This window comes from Gossypium arboreum, chromosome 7 (genome assembly GCF_025698485.1).
Source record: "Gossypium arboreum isolate Shixiya-1 chromosome 7, ASM2569848v2, whole genome shotgun sequence".
Classification (NCBI taxonomy): Eukaryota; Viridiplantae; Streptophyta; class Magnoliopsida; order Malvales; family Malvaceae; genus Gossypium; species Gossypium arboreum.
The window spans coordinates 51,363,909-51,371,829 of record NC_069076.1 but is presented as its reverse complement, the minus strand read 5'-3'; the positions used below and the strand labels follow the sequence as shown (position 1 = coordinate 51,371,829).

Below are 7,921 nucleotides of genomic sequence, written 5' to 3'. Positions count from 1 at the left end.
TGCTAATACCACCGCAGCCAACTCCAAGTCATGTGTCGGGTAGTTCGCCTCATGCGTCTTAAGCAGACGAGACGCATAAGCCACTACCTTACCCTCTTGCATCCACAAAAATCCTAAACCAACATGTAATGCATCACTGTAGACAGTGAATTCTTTCCCAGATTGTGGCTATATTAAGATAGGAGCCTCCGTCAGAACTTTCTAAAGCTTCTCAAAACTTTCTCACTGTTTATCAGTTCAGTTAAATGGCGCCCCTTTACGCAACTGCTGCATCATATTCGTAACAGTTTTTAAAGATTTATAAATGAAATGTTCATAAGACTAACTTATTATCACGATTAAGGCAAGTGTACCTATCGAATAGTAGTATAGTTCAGCAAGACCGGATTATCAAACCCAAAGGAACTACGAGTACTAGTATTTACTTCATTTTTATTATCTAGCCTAAAAATTAAGAGGTTTGGTTATCTAAACTAATTACTAACTAAGAATGCACAGAAAGAAAACTCGGGAAAATACTTTTAGGAAAATTCGATTGATTGAGACAAAACCTAAGGAAAAAATCCACCTAGACTTCACTTGTTATTTGACTCTGAATCAGACGATTTATTCATTTGACTTGATCCATAGAAATCACTAAGTTATATTATTATCCCTCTCGAGATTAATAATGTCTAACCCTAGGTTGAATAATTGAAATCTCCTTCTAATTAACACCCTAAAATTGCATTAACTAGATCTATGGATTCCCTTATTAGGTTTCACCCTAATCTGGAAAAATCTTGTCACCCTATCTCTAGGCGCGCAATCGACTCCGCTTAATTATGATAATTTTACTCTTAGACAGGGTCTATTCCTCCTCAAAATAAGAGCGTTAACTTGAATCAATATCCTGGAATATTAAAACAAGAATTAAGAACACATAATCAAGAATAAGTCAAATATTTATCATACAACTTAGATAAAAATAACAAGATCTATCTTAGGTTTCATTCCCCTTAGGTATTTAGGGGGTTTAGTTCATATTTATGAAAGAAAACATCTCAAAAGCATAAAGATAACAAAACAAAAGAAAACCTAAAACTCTTGAAGGAACTTGAAGGGAGATCTCTAGTCTTGATGATGAATCCGGCTCTTGAGATGGATCAATCGGCTTTCCCCCATCTAAGTTCCTCCTCAGGTGTTTAAATATGCTTTGGAATGCCTAAGAGTCCTCAAAATTGGCCTTTTCCGAATTGGACTAAACTTGGACCCTGCAGGGACACATCCGTGTGTGATTACTCCAGCCCGTGGTCAAGGCTGTTAAATAGGCACAGGCGTGTGGTCTACCTGTGTAAGTCATTCTTTGATCCTACAAAATTGACACAGCTATGTGACATGTCCGTGTGAGGAAGTCCAGGCCGTGTTGTTTTCCCATGTGGGTCTATTTTCTCCGTTTTCAGCCCATTTCTTGCTCTTTTTACTCTCCTATGCTCACCTAAGTATAAAACATGAAATTAAAGGATTATGAGCATTGAATTCACCGAATCTAAGGAGAAATCATCCGTAAATGTGCTAAGCATGGGATAAGAATATGTATAAATTATGGTTTATAAAATACCCCCACACTTAAGCATTTGCTTGTCATCAAGCGAAATCCTCAACTTACGATCAAAATAAATTCTTCTCAATTTATAATCCCTATCAATAATATCTTAAAATAATCCATAAGTATTTATACATTGAAAGTTCAACTAAAAGTACATCAAAGTTTCAGACATTCTAAGTTGAGCATTTTATCATGAAAACATATGTGTCTCCCCTCATCTATGTGACTACCTTGATAAAAATATCACAGAGTTTAACATCCTCACTAAAGATTCACTCAAATCACTCAAGGTGTTTCAGGACATCAATTAAAGCACTCATTAGTCAATATGAGAAGTTATTACCATAGGCTTGCTTGAAAATCAAATCTCCACCACTATATATTGAGATGATACCTCAATCAAAAAGGTCTTTAGAGGGTTGTAGCGTGGCTTTGGTTAGGGGGTGTGGTCACAAGCTGAAAGAAATGGTTAGAATCGAGATTGAATTGAAAAATTACCTAGGTAGAAAAATTACTAGTCATCAGTTGAATACAAGTGAACTTCTTCTCAGAATATGGAATTAATACTCAAGCTCAAAAAATGGCGAATTACTACTAATATGTATGTAAGTATTGTTGTTGTTGTTTTTTTTTTTTAAAGAACAAGTCAAATACATAGAAGAATAAAACATAGCTAATAAATTAGTTCAAATCAAATCTCGACAAAAATAGGGATCAAATTAGGGGATTTCAACAATAATGGGTTATGGGTTAATATTGAGGGTAAATCAATTAATGGTTTGTTAGGCTCAAAGGGGTTCACTAAAGGTTAATTATAAAGGTAGGCTTTTGTAGAGTGAGTGGGTTAAACCTAAGAGCCTTTATCATCTTGACATATCAAATCAAATGGTGTGGTCTTGACATGCATGATCAAGCAAGTTCTAGAATAATAATTCAATACTGACGCACTCAAAGCAACAATAAAAGTGAGCATGAAAGAACTAATAGATGCTCTAAAGGCTTAAAATCTCACAAAAATTATGGATTTTTTATGTTTAAACTTGTGAATGTCAACTCAAGATAATACCTAAACTTGGGAAAAACAACCTAAAAGTTTTTAATTCTTCAAAAATCAACTTATCATGCTTGATTCCCTAATGTCTTAAAGTTTAAACACTCAATGCATAAATGCCTATGTTTTAATTCAATACATATCAGTAAAAATCATAAATTAATTAAAATTCATTCTAATAGTGATATGAGTGATTCACGTGAGAATAAGACACAATTCAAGGATTTCTAATGATGATATAAAAGACCCCTCACACTTAAGATGTAAATTGCCTTCAAAGTACAAAGATAGTTATATTGAAAAAGATAGATTTATAATCATAAGATAAGGAGAGAAGTGAAACTTCTTAAATGATGAATGAATTCCTTAAACTAGAGTTTTGGAGAATAATCAGCGTGAGAGTGGAGGAGGATACCCCTGTGGTGAGTTCTGCGCCAAAAGAATATTATATCTGGTGGTAGCTATGGTCGTGGTCGAGCAGGACATGGCAGTCGTGGAGAACCTTTCCTGGTGGAGTTTTTAGCTCCTATGCAATGATGAGCTTTGGAGCTCTTTATAACTATGATAGAATCAGGAACTTTTTAGGAAATATAAGGAAGCATAATTAGTCGTAATGAAATAGCCGAAATTTAAAATTGTAAAATAATAATTATAAAACCTAATAAAAATAAGCTTAAAGAAAAATAAAAAGTAGTCTTAAAATAGAATAAAAGTAAAAACATAAAATAATAAATAAAAGTTTTTAAACATCTTCATCGCTATATGGTTCACTAGGTGGGAGTGGCGATGAGATGTGGAAGTGATGACAAATCTGCTGTAGAGTAGCATCAATATTATCGAAGCGCTGAAAACACTATTGCTCGAATCGAGTAAGGCGCTCAGAGATGTCAGCATATGAAGCTGTCTCATAAACTAGACGAGAGGGGGATGGTGGCTGAGTCGGTGGATCCTTGTGACGTGGAGGGACATAATTAGTAATGTCCTCTAGGTCCTCCTCCTTGGTGGAGTGGGCGAGGCAGTACTGAGGAGGGTATGTGCCACATCATTTCTCGATCATCCTCATACTTAGCATGCTCGAGATGCCCTGTGGGGACATCTGGCTGATGAGAGTGAGGGAGGATAATTCTGCTGCCATGTTGAGGAGCCCAAAGTGCCGAGCCAATCGAGTCACATAGGGCCCGATAGAGATAACCCTTCCTCTGTGCCACTCCGTCTGGTGGCGAATGGCTAGGGCAATAAAGTAGGTGAGGTCGATGACGTGCCTATTTTCCATACTCTATAAGAAATAGGCGTCATGGGTGGTGACGATACTGGTGCTCTCTCATCTCTCTGTCAGAGTGTGAGCCAAGATGGCGTGTAGATACCTCAAGGATAGAGGGAGAGCCGATGCCTTGGAGTAGCTAGGATCGTAGGTGTCCAAGGTAGGGACGACGTCCTTCCAACATTTTAAAGAGGTGTAGTGGATGTGGCGATGGAGGGTGTCGAGGTCATTGCCATCCATAAACTCCTCCGTGTATAGCCCTAGTGCAATCCCGAACTCGGGTACGCTCAACTAGCATACTAGACCACGGAGGCAGAGCTGGACTATTCCAGGATCATCGAAGTTGGTCATGACGGTCTGAAGATGGAACGTCGAGCAGAGTTCTGATGTAAACTTGAGATACGTAGGCTCGACGATCTCGAAGAAGAGCCCCCACAGGTCAGTCGTTAAGAGGGCTCGGACCACATCAGCCAATTGAATTTGCTTAAGTGCGGCCCAGTCAATGCAGCGGCCAACACCTAAAGGTTGAGCCCGAAGTATCTAAAAAAGTTCATCCTGATTTCCTGGTGGGAACTGGAGAAACGGGTGTCGATTTTCTAAGATGGGACCCGTGGATGATGCTGCTCCTTTCATCTTCTTGGAGGCAGGGACAATGGTTTTCTTTCCACGTGAAGATGACATGGTATATCTACAGTGAAACAAAAATTGAAGTTCAACTAACACGTCTCTAGAATAGTATGGGAAATCAAAACTAAATATGAATAGATAAAACTTAAAACAATTAAAGCAAATATATCAAGTTATGAAAATAGGACATATGAAAATAATGTTTCAGGAATATCTAATGAATGGATGCATGTGTGTAAGCATAAATTTCATGGAAACAAGAAAAATGGAAGAGTGTAGCATAATGTGGTAACTAAAATGGCAAAATTCTTATAAAGAGCAAAAGTATTCTATTAATCTAACTATGAATATTCATTTAAAATAGGCAAATAGAGCGGAGAAATCATGAAATCAACAAAATATTTGAAGGAAATAGAGAGAAGAGCAAACAAAAGCAAAAAAGAGGAGCTTAGGTCGTCAGAAACGATGTTGTAGGCGGCGCACGGGCGTGAGGGATAGAGCATGTGAAGTTGTAGCGGCTAGGGTTAGGGATTTTTGGGGAGGGAGATGATGAATAGTGAGGGATTTATATAGATTTTTAGGCACATGGCCATGGGGCACGCCTGTGTGCCCTAATTTTTTTTTGAATTTGGGCGCATCTGACATTCAGCCCACGCCCGTGTTCCTTGGGCATGTGGGTGCACACAGCCGTGTTACATGGCCGTGTATCACTTCGTTCGCTTCTCTCACATCCGTGTATGAAGGTCCACGCCTGTGTTAATTTGATAGGTTCACCCAAGGGTGTTAGGAATGGGCGTGTCGGATGCTCGTGTTGTTTCGGCAGGTTCGCCCACAGCCATGTCGCACGGTCGTGGTGACTTAGTACTTCTCATGTTGGGAAAATTTTGCCCTGTTTCACACGGCCTAAGGCATGCCCGTATGCCTGGCCGTGTGGGATTTAGAAAGCCTGCGTTCCATGATTCGGTTAGTATGTTAGATGTTAAAAACTAAAATTTAAAGAAATTAATACTGTTAGTGCTCGGGCTACCTCCCGAGAAGTGCTTATTTATAGTCTGAGCTCTACTTACCTCTCTGGTGTGTGATCATGGTGGATTGAGGAGTTTACACTCCTCATCCCTGCTATCAATTTTATCAATATAAGGTTTAAGACGAGTACTATTTACCTTAAACATGCCGAATTTAGAGTGATTTACCTCGACTGTACCGTGTGGAAAAATACTAATTACCGTAAGAGGGGTTCTTTATTCAGTTCAGAAGTGGCGATTCGAGGATCTGCTACATCTAGTAGTACTTTGTCTCCAACTTTAAGTTGATTTTTGGAGGAATTAAGCTCATCATGGCGTGGTTTTGGTTTATCGTGTTTTCTCGGTTTATGTGTCCGCCATTCATCTAGCTCCTCGATTTGTAACCTTCGTTCTTCATGGATGGGTTTTTTGTTGTTGCTTGGGTTATGTATGTTCTTCGAACCTATTTCCTGCCAAGAAGGTTGCACCATATGGTTAGTTTTAGCCAAATAATTTGTACAGTCACCTTCGATTTTTGATGTGTTATTCGAATTACGGGCTTGAAGGGTGATTGTTTTGTCTCCCACACGAAGTGTGAGTTCACTTGTGCCAACATCAATAATTTTTCTGGCGGTTGGTAAAAAGGGCCTTCCTAAAATTAAGGGGACGTTGCTATCCTTCTCAATGTCTAGAACAATGAAATCAACTGGGAATATAAATTTGTCAATTTTAACGAGTACATCTTCAATAATACCCCTAGGAAATCTGATTGTTTTATCTGCTAATTGAATGCTCATCCTAGTTTGTTTGGGTTTCCCTAGACCTAGTTGCTTAAACAAAATGTAAGGCATAACATTGATACTAGCCCTTAAATCAACCAAGACATTATTAACATCTAAGCTACCAATTAAACAAGGAACTGTAAAACTACCTGGATCTTTTAGTTTATTGGGTAGCTTATTATGTAGAATGGCTAAGTAGACCGCGTTCAGCTCCACATGCAATGCTTCATCTAACTTCCATTTATTTGCAAGAAGCTCCTTTAAAAGCTTGACTACGTTTGGCATCTACGAAAGGGCTTCAATAAATGATAATTTAATATGTAGTTTCTTTTAAAGTTTAAGGAATTTACCAAATTGTTCATCTGAGAGGTCTATCCTTGTCGCATTGGGGTATGGAACATGAGGTTTATATTCTGTAATTACCGACTTTGGCTTATTGTGGCCTACCTCATCCTTACCTTTGCTTACCACCGTTTCTGGCCTTGGTTCTGCAACTAGCCCTTCCTCATCTTGAATGGCAATCGCGTTGAGTTGCTCCCTTGGGTTAGATTCAGTGTTGCTTGGTAGGCTACCTTGTGGTCATTTGGAAATCAACTTGGCGAGCTGTCCAATCTGAGTTTCGAGCCCTTGGATTGATGCTTGTTGATTTTTGAGTGTTGTCTCGGTATTCTAAAAATGAGTTTCTGACACTGAGATAAATTTTGTTAGCATCTTCTCAAGGTTAGGCTTTTTCTCTTGTTGGTAGGGTGGTTGTTGGAAGCCTAGAGGTGGTGGTCTCTGATTCCCTTGGCCTCCCCATGAAAAATTTGGGTGGTTCCTCCAACCTGCATTGTAAGTATTGCTATAAGGATTGTTTTGAGATCGAGGATTGTTACCCATGTAATTTAACTGCTCGTTCTCTATGTTGTGGCCATAAGGTGGGTATCCTGAACTGCTTGATCCACCTCCACTCGCTTCGCACTGCATTACTTGGTAAACCTGTGAAGAACTAAGAAAACCATCAATTTTCTTATTCAAAAGTTCTACCTGATTAGAGAGCATGGTGATCGTATCGACATTATAAACGCCGACTATTTTCATTGGCTTTGTCCTCATAACTTGCCACTGATAGTTATTTAGTGACATCTCCTTTATAAATTCATAGGCATCTTTAGGTGTCTTACTATTGATGGTTCCGCCAGCAGCTGCGTCAACCATTTGTCGAGTCGAAGGATTCAGGCATTATGAAAGGTTTGAACTTGTAGCCAGAGTGGTAACCCATGGTGAGGGCATCTTCTCAAGAGGTCCTTGTATCTCTCCTATGCATCATAGAGTGCTTCTAAATCCATCTACACAAAAGAAGAGATACCATTACGTAATTTAGCCGTTTTAGCCGGCGAAAAATATTTTAATGAAAACTTTTCGATCATTTGTTCCCAAGTAGTGATTGACCCCCGTGGCAATGAGTTCAACCACTGTTTAGCTTTGTTTCTCAATGAAAAATGGAATAACCGAAGGTGAACAACATCATTAGAAACACCATTAATTTTAAATGTATCACATAGTTCCAAAAAGTTTGCCAAGTGAGTGTTGGGATCCTGGTCCTGCAAACTATCAAACTGAATAAAC

General features: G+C 38.8%; 1 non-coding gene across 1 annotated transcript; it reads left to right on the top strand.

Annotated features, from left to right (window-relative positions):
* The first annotated feature begins 7,567 nt into the window (after positions 1-7,567).
* On the top strand, positions 7,568-7,674 carry LOC128296148 (small nucleolar RNA R71). Its single transcript, XR_008286697.1, has one exon. It is a non-coding gene; the product is annotated as a small nucleolar RNA R71 (small nucleolar RNA).
* Positions 7,675-7,921: the final 247 nt, after the last annotated feature.